This window comes from Myxocyprinus asiaticus, chromosome 16 (genome assembly GCF_019703515.2).
Source record: "Myxocyprinus asiaticus isolate MX2 ecotype Aquarium Trade chromosome 16, UBuf_Myxa_2, whole genome shotgun sequence".
Lineage (NCBI taxonomy): Eukaryota > Metazoa > Chordata > Actinopteri > Cypriniformes > Catostomidae > Myxocyprinus > Myxocyprinus asiaticus.
Window position 1 is genome coordinate 1,435,838 of NC_059359.1, and position 12,792 is coordinate 1,448,629.

General features: G+C 37.1%; 1 protein-coding gene across 4 annotated transcripts in view; it reads left to right on the forward strand.

The window, feature by feature from the left end:
• Window positions 1-12,792, forward strand: part of LOC127453655 (cyclin-dependent kinase 14-like) — a 334,552-nt gene that overhangs the window by 107,409 nt on the left and 214,351 nt on the right. The window lies entirely within an intron of this gene.

Here is a 12,792-nt window from a genome sequence, read left to right on the forward strand (position 1 = left end):
CGCGAGGCCAACGAAGGCTATCCTGTCTGGTCCAGACCGACAGAAGGTCTACTGTGGCACAAGTCACAGAAAATGTTAATGATGTCACAACACATGAGTATGGGGCTGTGTAGCCGAAGACCATACAGAGTGCCCATGATGACCCCCTTTCCACCGTCAAAAGTGCCTACAATGGGCACGTGAGCATCAGAACTTGACCTTGGAGCAGTGGAAGAAGGTCACCTGGTCCGATGAGTCCCGTTTTCTTTAACAGGAAACGTACTTGGCCATGTACTTGTGCGGCGTTTACCTGGGGAAGTGATGGCACCAGGATGCACTCTGGGAAGATGACAAGCCGGTGGAGGGAGTGTGATGCTCTGGGCAACGTTCTGCTGGGAAGCCCCGTCCATTCATGTGGACGTCAGTTTGACACATGCAACCAACCTTAACAGAGTTACAGACCAGGTACACCCCTTCATGGCAATGGTGTTCCCTGATGGCAGTGACCTATTTCAGCAGGATAATGCGCCCTGCCACACTGCACACTTTGTTCGGGAATGGTTTGAGGAACATGATGAAGAGTTCAAGGTGTTGCCCTGGCCTCCAAATTCCCCATACCTAATTTCCCCAATACCAATTGAGCATCTATGGGATGTGCTGGACCAACAAGTCCGATCAACAATTCCTTGTGCACGTGAGAACACTTGGCAATAAAGCTCATTCTGATTCTGACTTGAAGAATCTGCTGCTAATGTCTTGGTGCCTGATACCACAGGACACCTTCAGGGGTCTTGTAGAGTCCATGCCTTGGCGGGTCGGTGCTGTTTTGGTGGCACACAGAGGACCAACAGCATATTAGGCAGGTGGTCATAATGTTTTGGCTCATCAGTGTGTGTGTGTGTGTGTGTGTGTGTGTGTGTGTGTGTGTGTGTGTGTATATATATATATATATATATATATATATATATATATATATATATATATATACACTGCTTCAGTTAAAGTTCACATCAACCATCAGAATGGGGAAAATATTTAATAACCGTGGCATGATTGTTGGTGCCAGATGGGCTGATCTGAGTATTTCTGTAACTGCTGATCATGTATAACAGTCTCTAGAATTTACTCTGAATGGTGCAAAAAACAAAAAGCATCTGCCGCAGAATGCTAGCAAACATGAGCTTCGCCAGAGGGTTTTGTCTCAAGTAATTCATTGCATTTTATAAAATAGCAACAGTGTCTTCAACTTCCATTTTCATTTCTATTTCACGCCAGTTTCCTCAGAAGTGACGATTTTGGTCTCTTGAACTCATGAGATGGAAACTCTTGAAAACTTCTGATTTTTCACGTTAATTAAATAAGTAATTTGGACTGAAACGTAGCTACTGTGGCGCTATCAAAACATTCTTTTGTTTGTTTGAGAGCTTGACCAATGGCATGAGTTTGGGGCGGGGCTATCTGTTTGTACAGCCAATAGGAGGCACGGGAGGTTTACAGGAATCACATTCGATTCTGTTCAATATGTGGTAAAACTTCCAATAAGAGTGTGAAACAAACTAGGCCAAAACTAGTAATGACCACATAGAAAGCTGCTGTGAGACTTACAGAAAGCAGTGATGGAGTGAATGAGGTCAGGTAACAGACGAGGTATGAGGAATGGATGTTGCTTTTGTAATTCATCACATGTATGTCACTGTGGATTTACATTAATAGTCAAAAAGTGTTTATCCTGTTTGGTCCTCATTGAGTTTCAAATGAGTAGAGAAATCATGAGAAATGTCAGTCTGACCTGCCATCACGGAGTTGTTTTGCTTCATTCACACGGATCCATTTTCAGAAGGTTGTAATTTTGTCACATCATCTAACAATGTCATGTTATTGAGCGCTCGTTCATTCCCTGAAAACCAGCGTTTCACACAGATTTTCACAACCTCTAAAAATACTCGATCACAGCAGTTCAACAACCAACCTGCCATCAGAATAGTTATTTAGACACATTTGCACATTGACGGGTGGGACATGTCCCTACCACTTTTTGCTTTTGCCAATTTTGTCCCCACCACTTTTTGAAACCGCTTTCATCAGGTAAGTGTCTAATGCAGAAGAAAAATCTCCAGTTCTCGAGCACGAGTTTGTATTTCATTAATGTGTGTTATAATAAGTGGCGATGCGGCACTGAAGTTTGTTATTTTTAATGTTATAATGAGCGCTCGTTGCGACTGTTATCAGTTGTGTTGAGTGACCGCAGGCGGCGAGGTTCTCTCGTGTATGCAGATGCACACTGTACTCGCTCCACCGTTCCGCAGCTTGCACTGCTTTCCAGGGAAATCGTAAGCAAAATGCTAAACAGATGTGTCCCCGCTCATGATGTACATCCACTGTACAGATGCAATCTTCGTTTATCAAAGTAAAAAAGTTAGCAAATAAATATTTGACATATTAATTGTATTTATAAAACCAGTAATTTGACATTATCTGCATGTAACCTAAAACCTGAAATATTAAATTATAATCGGAAATAATTTTTTTAATTTATTTTATTTATTTATTTTTAATGGAGCTGTTTTTGTTTAATGGTTCAGAAAACAGCTCCATAAAAAAAAAAAAAAAAAAAAATATATATATATATATATATATATATATATATATATATATATATATATATATATATATATATATATATATATTTACGATTATAATTTAATATTAATAAAAATAATAATAATCTTTTATTTATATATATGTATGTGTAATATATATATAAAAGATTATTTTTCTTTAATTAATATTAAATTATAATCGGAAATAAATATATATATATATATATATATATATATATATTTATTTATTTATTTTTTAAGATATTTATTTTTTTATATTTGATTTTTATATATTTATATATGTTTTGTGGTGGGCATGAATGTAATGTAATGGTGAATGATAGATATACCTCAAAAGCTTATTTCTGTGTGCTTTTTCAATAAAATAATGTACAAAATTTTAACCAAGCACAAGTTGGTTGTATTCAGCAAATACTTATTATATAATATCAGTAACAATATAATCGTTATTGTCACTTTTACTGTATCAAAATCAGCAAAGATTTCACATCAGAAGGACGAGTGCTTTGCAATACGAAGGTGGACACTTTTGAATAAAAAAAATAGTTCTACTTCAAGAAATGCATGGAAACACTAGGTGGAAGTAGACATGTACTACATTGCATACAACAGGATTATCAGCAAAATTTTGATTGTTAATGATGCAGAGGTTTTAGAAAATCACAGTCAAATTTAATACAGACTGTGTAAAGTCACAGTACCCCCCCCCCCCACACACACTTTTTTTTTAAAACAAGTGACACCCATGTCTGTAGAGACATGTGTTAATAAGGACAGGCCATTGATTTGAGTCATTATTTACTCACCCTCATGTCTTTCCAAAGCCATATGAACACAAAAGAAGGTGTTAGGCAGAATGACAGTCTCAGTCACCATTCAAAATCAAATCAAATCACTTTATTGTCACACAGCCATATACACAAGTGCAATGGTGTGTGAAATTCTTGGGTGCAGTTCCGATCAACACAGCAGTCGTGACAGTGATGAGACATATACCAATTTACAATAAACATCAAATTAACACAGCACAATTTAAAGTCTAATATACACATAATTACACACAACACAATATACAAATAATAACATACACTGTACAGTATACAATACACACAATATAGATACACATTATTCAATAAAAAAAGTATATATTAGTAGTAAATATAGAATGTACAGTATTGTACTGTATTGACATTCAGGCTATCGGTTGATAGTCAGTTGTTAAGAGAGAATATAATATAATAATAATATAATTTATGACAGTCCGGTGTGAGATATAAGAGTAATAAAGTGCAGTGCTGATGTATTTTGATCGTGGGAGATCAAGAGTTCAGAAGTCTGATTGCTTGGGGGAAGAAGCTGTCATGGAGTCGGCTGGTGCGTGTCCTGATGCTGCGATACCGCCTGACTGATGGTAGCAGTGAGAACAGCCCATGGCTCGGGTGGCTGGAGTCTCTGATGATCCTCCGAGCTTTTTTCACACACCGCCTTGTATATATTTCCTGGAGGGAGGGAAGCTCACCTCCGATGATGTGTCTGGCAGTTCGCACCACCCTTTGCAGTGCTTTGCGGTTGAGGGTGGTGCTATTGCCGTACCAGGCGGAGATGCAGCCAGTCAGGATGCTCTCTACAGTGCAGGTGTAGAACTGTGTGAGGATGTGGCGGTTCATTCCAAACTTCCTCAACCGTCTCAGGAAGAAGAGGCGCTGATGAGCCTTCTTCACAACGACTTCAGTGCGGATGGACCATGTGAGTTCCTCAGTGATGTGGACACCCAGGAACTTGAAGCTGCTGACTCTCTCCACTGGTGCTCCATTGATGGTGATGGGGCTGTGTTCTCTTTCTTTTCTTCTGAAGTCCACCACAAGCTTCTTTGTCTTACTGACGTTGAGGGAGAGGTTGTGCTCCTGACACCAGGATCCTCTCTGTAGGCTGTTTCATCATTGTCAGTGATCAGACCTACCACCGTCGTGTCATCAGCAAACTTAATGATGGCATTGGAGCTATGTGTTGCCACACAGTCATGTGTGTACAGGGAATACAGGAGTGGGCTGAGAACACAGCTCTGTGGGGCTCCAGTGTTGAGGGTCAGTGAAGAGGAGATGTTGCTGCCCATTCAAACCACCTGGCGTCTGCTTGACAGGAAGTCCAGGATCCAGCTGCACAGCGAGCTGTTTAAGCCCAGAGCGAACATCGCTATTAATCCATGGTTTCTGGTTTGGATAGATCCGAGTTGTTCTGGTCGGAACGACGTCCTCTACGCGCTTTCTGATGAAACACATTACGCTATCAGCGTAAAGCTCGATGTCGTCATCAGAGGCGGACCGGAACATCTCCCAGTCCGTGTGATCAAAACAGTCTTGTAGCGTAGAGTCTGATTGGTCCGACCAGCACTGGATCGTTCTGAGGGTGGGTGCTTCCTGTTTCAGTTTCGGCCTGTAAGCGGGGAAGAATGGAAGAGTGGTCCGATTTGCCAAATAGTGGGCGGGGGAGGGATTTGTAGCCATCCCGGAAGGGAGAGTATTGAATATTCAATAAAAATAGCATTGAGTGAATGAATATTCACATTCATTGCAAAAAAATAAATAAAAATCCATTCAATGAAAATAAACGGTGACTGAGACTATCATTCTGCCTAACATCTCCTTTTGGGTTCCATGGAAGAAAGTAAGTCATACAGGTTTGGAATTATTAAAGAATTTTCCTTTTTGGGTAAACTTTTCCTTTAAGTGAACAATTTTATGGCATATATATCTAATTATGCTTGGATTTACACTGATAAAAGTCCTTCAAAGATAACTGGTGTTAAAGGAATAGTTCACTCAATAATAAAAATTATGTCTTTATTTAATTTATAAGATTATCGCTATTCACTGACAATCTTCCCTCCTCCAAAGCGCTGGTGTCTCAATCTCATCCACGGTGATATTAAATAATGGTGCGCTAATGCATTGCGCCAGAGTTAATATCACTGAGTGTGTTTATGCTGCAATTAAAAAAAATCATCTTAACATTCTTAAAACAAGATATATTTACTTGAAGCAAAATTACATAATTTACTTTGTCTTGTTTGTAGAGAAATCGTACAAAATTTAGTAACGCACATTCATTTGATGGCAATCCAATTCCTATGTATGTCTCGTTGCAAAGAGGCTCTTGTATTCATTTTATATTTGAATAACTTCAGATTTGTGTTGCTGAATGGTGTTAAAACACTTTGGGGATCAAAACTCGTAAGACATTGTAAAAAAAAAAAAAAAAAAGACTGCGAATGCACCATGTATGTAGTAACATAGTCAATTGCCACATTACTGAGAGAGGTTTGCAGATCCCTGACCAACACTAGCATCATATTGGTGGACGAGGAGTTTTAGGACCCGTTCACACTCGATGCGTTTTTGTGTCTGTGCTGTACGTCTTTCACCATTGCATCACGTCGCCTCAATCCGGGTGGCGGAGGACGAATCTCAGGTGCCTCCACGTCTGAGACCGTCAATCCGCGCATCTTATCACGTGGCTTGTTGAGCGCGTTACCGCGGAGACGTAGCGCGAGTGGAGGCTTCACACTATTCTCCGCAGAATCCACGCACAACTCACCACGCACCCCACCGAGAGCGAGAACCACATTATAGCGACCATGAGGAGGTTACCCCGTGTGACTCTACCCTCCCTAGCAACCGGGCCAATTTGGTTGCTTAGGAGACCTAGCTGGAGTCACTCATCACGCCCTGGATTCCAACTCACGACTCCAGGGGTGATAGTCAGCGTCAATACATGCTAAGCTACCCAAGCCCCCTCAGAACTTCAACTTTTAAAAATGTGTCTCGAGACGATTGCGTTCTGTTCAATCCGTTGCGCTGCGTCTTCTTGAGCACTCATCTTAAAACAATAGACACGCTATCTCCTCAAGCATCAACTCATGAGATCCAACACGGATAATAAGTGGAAATTAGCTCCCCTACTAACGAGTAAACGCCACACAATGGTTACCGTTTTAATTGTGTTCATTACCGCAACCTGATTCATGCTCGCTGGCTGTTCACTCAGGTCTACATTCACCAATCTAGCTAATAAAAGCCATTACGCTCTCTGCTGCAGGTTTGGATGAAATTACCATTTTAAAGGGAATGCTCAGGGCGCTAGTGGCTAATGTAATTACTGGTCAAGCAGCAAAGAGATGGGGAGCAGACGTCCCTCTCCAGACCCCTTTCTGGGCCGCAGTCCAACAGCAGACTGCCGCGCATATGCTGCACTTACTCTAGAAATAACCTGATTTTTTTCAATCCTTGTTATGTGAGATTTGCTTGTATCATTGATTCGCTCAACAAATCAGGCTGCTTTAATTCGACTGGTTACATGAGTTGATTAATAACATCAGTTGAGAGAGGAGTGCATCAGGTGCAAGATACTCCTTATGTAGTTGATGTGCTTTGACGCAGCCACTGTGTTTTTGCAGTATATGCAATTCTACAGATAATTTGAACACAATGAAAGTGTTTTCGTGATCAAAGCTGTCATCTCTGAATACTGTTAATTGGCTCAAACAAATACTGTTAATTGGCTCAAACAAAAGTGTGAGTTTGGGGCGGGGCTGTCTGTTTTCAGACCAGTGGCAGACAGGAGTACTCTAAATTCAAGACTTGTTTGCGAAATCACCACCAGGGAGCGCAAGAGACCCTTTTTTTTGCAGGTTTAACCCTCCTATTCTGATTAAGTAGGGCAGCTTACTTTTTACGGTCATTTTTGACCGGACACAGTACAGGTGTAACTTTAAAAAAAAATTTTTTTTAAAAAAGAAAGTATAATATTTCTTCTCCTCTGAGGTAAAAACAATTAAACTATGCACTTCTTTTGGGATTTTATCTTATTTACATAAACATTTCTTGATTTTACTATTCATTTGCATATGCAAATAAGTACGTTTATTTAACTTCAAAACAGTAAAAACCTTCTAGAAGTTGAAACATGAAGAAAATATGAGAGTGTGTCATGCATTGGGGGCATATTGCTGCGATATGGTAAAAAAATAAAAATAACATGACTTGAAAATCATGTTATGACAGTAATAGCCAGTAGATGGCGACAGTGTTCTATGCAAGCCCCATTAACTTCCATTGTAAGTAAAGAAAAGGAGGGATGAGTCGAAATAAGTTTTTTGTGGTAATCAACATTATGCCACAAATGCTGTCGATTGAGCTTAACTATATTCCGGATATTCCTTTAAGGTGAAGAAAGAGAGAGTGGTTACTATTATTAACATTGTTGATATTATTGTTATTATTTTTATTTTTTACATTTTAATTTACATTTTAATTTGATCAAACAATGCAAGGAACTAATGGTAGAGTTAAAGTTATAGCTCATGAATTTAACATTGACATAATTGAAAGAAATACTAGAATATCGGATGAATCACAAGAAACAGAAACTGTAAACTGATTTTCCAGCAGATATGAGTGAATACTTGCTTCATTTAACAGCCAAGGACACGTCTCTAGTAAAGTGTCATTTTTGCATCACTAGCAGCATAAAACAGAATCGCGACGTGTTTAAACAGCTTAAATGGGCGGGGCATGTGAACACTGGCTTGGCCAATAGCATGAATACGGGGCGGGGCTACCTGTTTGATGGAAATCTGTTTGGTGTCGCAGAAATTGCACACTTCACCTCTGTGATTCTCAGTCTTTGAAAAAGCAAAGACTAAATATCTCCTTTACGTTGGATTCTACCCCAGTTAGCCCTTGATTGCAACCATTTAATGACTGCTATAAAACAAGACTCTAAATTCTGTTCTGATGAGCCATGTTTGAGCTTTTTTGCTTTGATTGATAGAAAAATACAGTTTAGAATGGAAAGTATGTGTGATGGAGGCTTGACATCGAGACTTGAAACTGACTACAGCTCTTTATTGTGTCCAACATTAGACAACAGGAACAATAAACAGAATTTGCTGTTATTTAGTAAGTGGATCATTGACAAATAATGTTGCCTGAGGTGATAATGATCTTTAAGCTCTGATTGGCCCACTGAGAAAAAAAAAAAATATTATTAACTAGTCTTGACCGACACAATATAGGTATCGTTTGAAAGATTAGAAGCTCTACGTTACTATGCATGTAGACATTATGACCAAAACTGAACAAGCACTTTGAAATTTGCAGATAAATCAGAAGTGTTCCGTTTTGATAATTTATTAATAATTTCGCATGGTAAATATTGTAATCGGTCAAAACATCAAACTGATCAAATATCCATGTGTCATATGTTGTTGGAAAGCTCTCAAAGAGTAGAATACAACCAGCCAAAAATATAGCGAGTAATAGCTAAGTATATGTCTTTGACATACAGTACATGATACATGTAAAATATTGTTGCTTATAAGCTGCGAACATAAAATATCACATTCCATTACATAGAGGAGGTGATTATCTTTCAAATGAGTCCAAACACAAGATAATCAGATGCATAGATCATTAGATAATCCACATGAAGCACAATGTTACATATGACCACCAGGAGATGGCGCCAAATACATGACACAGACTCAATGATGACTCAAATGACACAGAATGAAACTTATTCTGTGAAATCTCATTACTAAAATCATGTCTGCATGTTATGCAAACCTTTAGTCATTGTGTGTTTGCATGTGTAATTAGTTCTTATGTACATTATTATGTTTTATTTGTTTGGAGACGTTTTTGGAGACATGGAGACATTTTTGGAACTGTGATAAATTATTTTTGTAACGCTATAACTTTTGATTGTTTTGTCGTATCAACACAACATTTCTCTCAGTTGCAGTTGACATGATTGGGAACAAAACAAAAGCAGTTTTTCAGAGCCACCTTATTTACACCCGTTGACACAGTATATAATGTCAAATGTGGAAAATAAGGAGAAAAAAAATTATTTATTTTATTATTTTTATGTTTCTTAGGCTGAGAGTCTCAATTTATCATAATCTATATAATAATAATAATAAAAAAAAAAAAAAAAATGAAAAGTTTGCTTTAAAATGATACCAAAATTATCGTTTTTGTTGTCAAGTTATAAGCCTTTAATTTTGGGTATGCCACTGAAATCTTTGAAAACGCCTTCAGAGCTAAAAGGGTTCAAATCTAGTTTAAAACATACGTGTGAAATTCATTTAATAAAAATGTCATCTTTGGGTTGGTTGAAAAACATTTATAGCATTTTCTAAAAATGCTAAAAATAAATGATTTAATGACTTTAAAAATATCATGTGCATACTTTCCTTGCACCTCTTGTGTACACAATGTAATCATTAATTTTAAAGTTTTCACAAATATATTTCAAAGTTTGTTTTTTTTTTATATCATGAATTTGTGTCAAGAATATCAAAGCGTTTTCTCAAGCATACACAGAATGACCTGAACAAAACGTCAAAATATTGATGTTTAATGATATGACAAAATATACAGTATATAGTTTTAACTTCACGAAGCTTCCTCTCTTTTTTGTTTTGTTTTTTTTGTCACATGACTTTAATTTGGTGGACACGTTTTTCAAATATTATTATTATTTTAAAATACAATTGTTTCACTGTTTATTTTTTTGAAGACATAATAATAAAAGATTATTCTGCAAATTTTTTTTAAATTTTTTTTTTTTTGGAATTTCGGCTTTTACCGAGACTGATTTTTTGTACTGTCTGTATAGGGTAACACCACGATGACATTTTTTAATTTAAGCCCCAGAATAATATTGAAATTACTTGGAATTACTGCAAAAAACATTCATCATAGTAGAGGAGTATTCAAGTCACTGGTGAAAATTGCATTTTGAATGTTTTTTAATAATTTAAAAGATAAAAAACCTGAGTGTCACATCATTGATGCAAGTATGTGGAATAAATAGGTCATTGACTTAAAAATCTGATTTCTTTAGTGTTTTGTTTTGCTGTAAATCAGACACTGTATTTCAGTCTGGCTCTTTAATGAGTGCTGATGTGAGTGACTTTCTGAGATAAATTCACAGGCAACATTTGTTTGATTTTGTCTATAAAATAAATGCACAGGAAGTGGAATTTTCAGAGTTGTCATGTACTTGCAGATTTTGAATCTCTTAATAAAGTAATAGGATGAGTTGCATGCCATTGTTTAGCATTTTGGGTTAGGGGTTTCTTCAAATCAATAAAACTCATGATGCTTGCCTTAGCAAAGCTTTAATAAGATAGTTTGGGTTTATAATCAAAAACCAAAATGAGTTGAATTATTAATGAGGGCTTAAAATGGATTATCAGTCATATCGCTATACATATGATAAATTACGCTCATTCTCAGAGCGATACGATCATTATGATTTTCCCAGGAATTTAATGTCTATTGCAGTGTTGGATGCCCTTGGATGGCATGTAGTATTAATGCTCATAACATGGGTGTAGCCTCCGGCAGTGTCTCTGTTTTCTAATTTAATTGTATCCGGCCTCGAATGTGTGCAGAATGGAGTTTTATATGAATTCAGGGTAAACTGCTTAACGTCCATTCAAACGTTTTGTGAATAATTTTAGTTTTATCTCATGCATGTTAGTCCAAGATTATGTCCTATCCAGATGCGACAAGTGACAAGCAACAGGACTGACAGACTGTGAGCTCTCATTAGTCCAAAATATCATAGAGTATGTGTTCTGATTGGCTGTGATTGTGTCGCTTAGCACAGCTTATAACCGTCAAAGATGTCCGTCTTACGCAGATAGAACAAGAATAAAAAAATTGTGCAGACGGAGGCCAAAAACATTTCCTGTGTGAACTTGCCAATTCCTTTAGGAAATGCATATCTCTAAGTGGTGAAATCTGTCAGACTGGAGGGTTTATCAATATTCCAGGGAGAGCGTCAGACTTGTATTGACTTTTTTATCGCTATTGCAGATTACGCCCTCGGATGTCCTGCCCTTCCCAACTCAAACCCGACCTTTGTTTTGTCCTGCTTATCTGCCTCTGTCTCTTCATGTGCCTTTATCTTTTTCACGAGGATTATTTCACGTGTATCTCTCACCTTGTCTGTCTGACTACAGGCAGTTTTGCTCTTAATTGGACAGTCTTTGTGTATGTTCAGAGTCTCTCTCTCTCTCTCTCTCGCTCCAGATGGGCAGTTTTTCTTAATTATCACCGATGTGAACATTTTTGGCCGTTACGATACCGATTAAAAAAAAAAACCTATAGCTTGATAACAATATTTTGCAACTTACGTGTACCTTATTTGGTCATCAGATCACTGTTTTACTTACTGTAGGAATGCTTAAAAATGTACAAAGAGGTACAAAAGCCATTTCACTGTTCTAACAATAAATAATTTCTATTGATCTGCTGGCCAAATAAATAAATAAAGCCACAGTAAAAGATAAAAACAAGATAAAAAGATTTTTAAAAAATGGCTAAATATGAAAACATGATGATTGACATGAAAAAAAGGTTATTTTGTACTTCTAAAACATTTGTGCACTTGCAGCTTAAAACAAAGCCTTTTATGGTTTAGTAATCACGCAAGGCCATATTGTGATTTCAATCTTAATTCAATCAATCGTGCAGCATTAATGGACATCATGTCGATATATCAGAAGTCAAAGTCCGCTGGTTTCAAAATGTTTTAGATGATTTTTCTCATCATGTGATCTATAGGTAAGTGCCGCTTCCACAACTGTCACGTCCATTTATGACGTTTTTCTGCATTAACGTGAGAACGAGAAAGAATAAAAATAAAATGTTAAGTTCTTAAGAGTGCCAGCCCTTCTACATATTGTGGCTATTATTGTTTCTAGATTGTGCATTTACATTTTTACAAAGTGTGTTAATTATTAATTATAAATCAACCATTGTTTTTTTTTATATCAGCATTTTTATGCTTATTACCGATATGCCGATGGTTTCAAATTGGTCATAATGGGCCGTTTTTCTACATATCAATATTGTAAATACTACACATTAAACATGTAAACAACGTTACAATATATATACATATACATATTAAGGCTGTCAATCGATATTTTTTTTAAATCGAATTAATTACCTGGTGTGCCGATTAATTAATCGAATTAATCACAATTAATCGCATTTATAAATATTTGCTGAGAAAGCCCCTAAAATAACTAATTCAGTATATAATGATGAAATAAATATATATATATATATAACATTTGGGGGGGGGGGGGGGGGGATTTTTCCTCCTTTTTTAC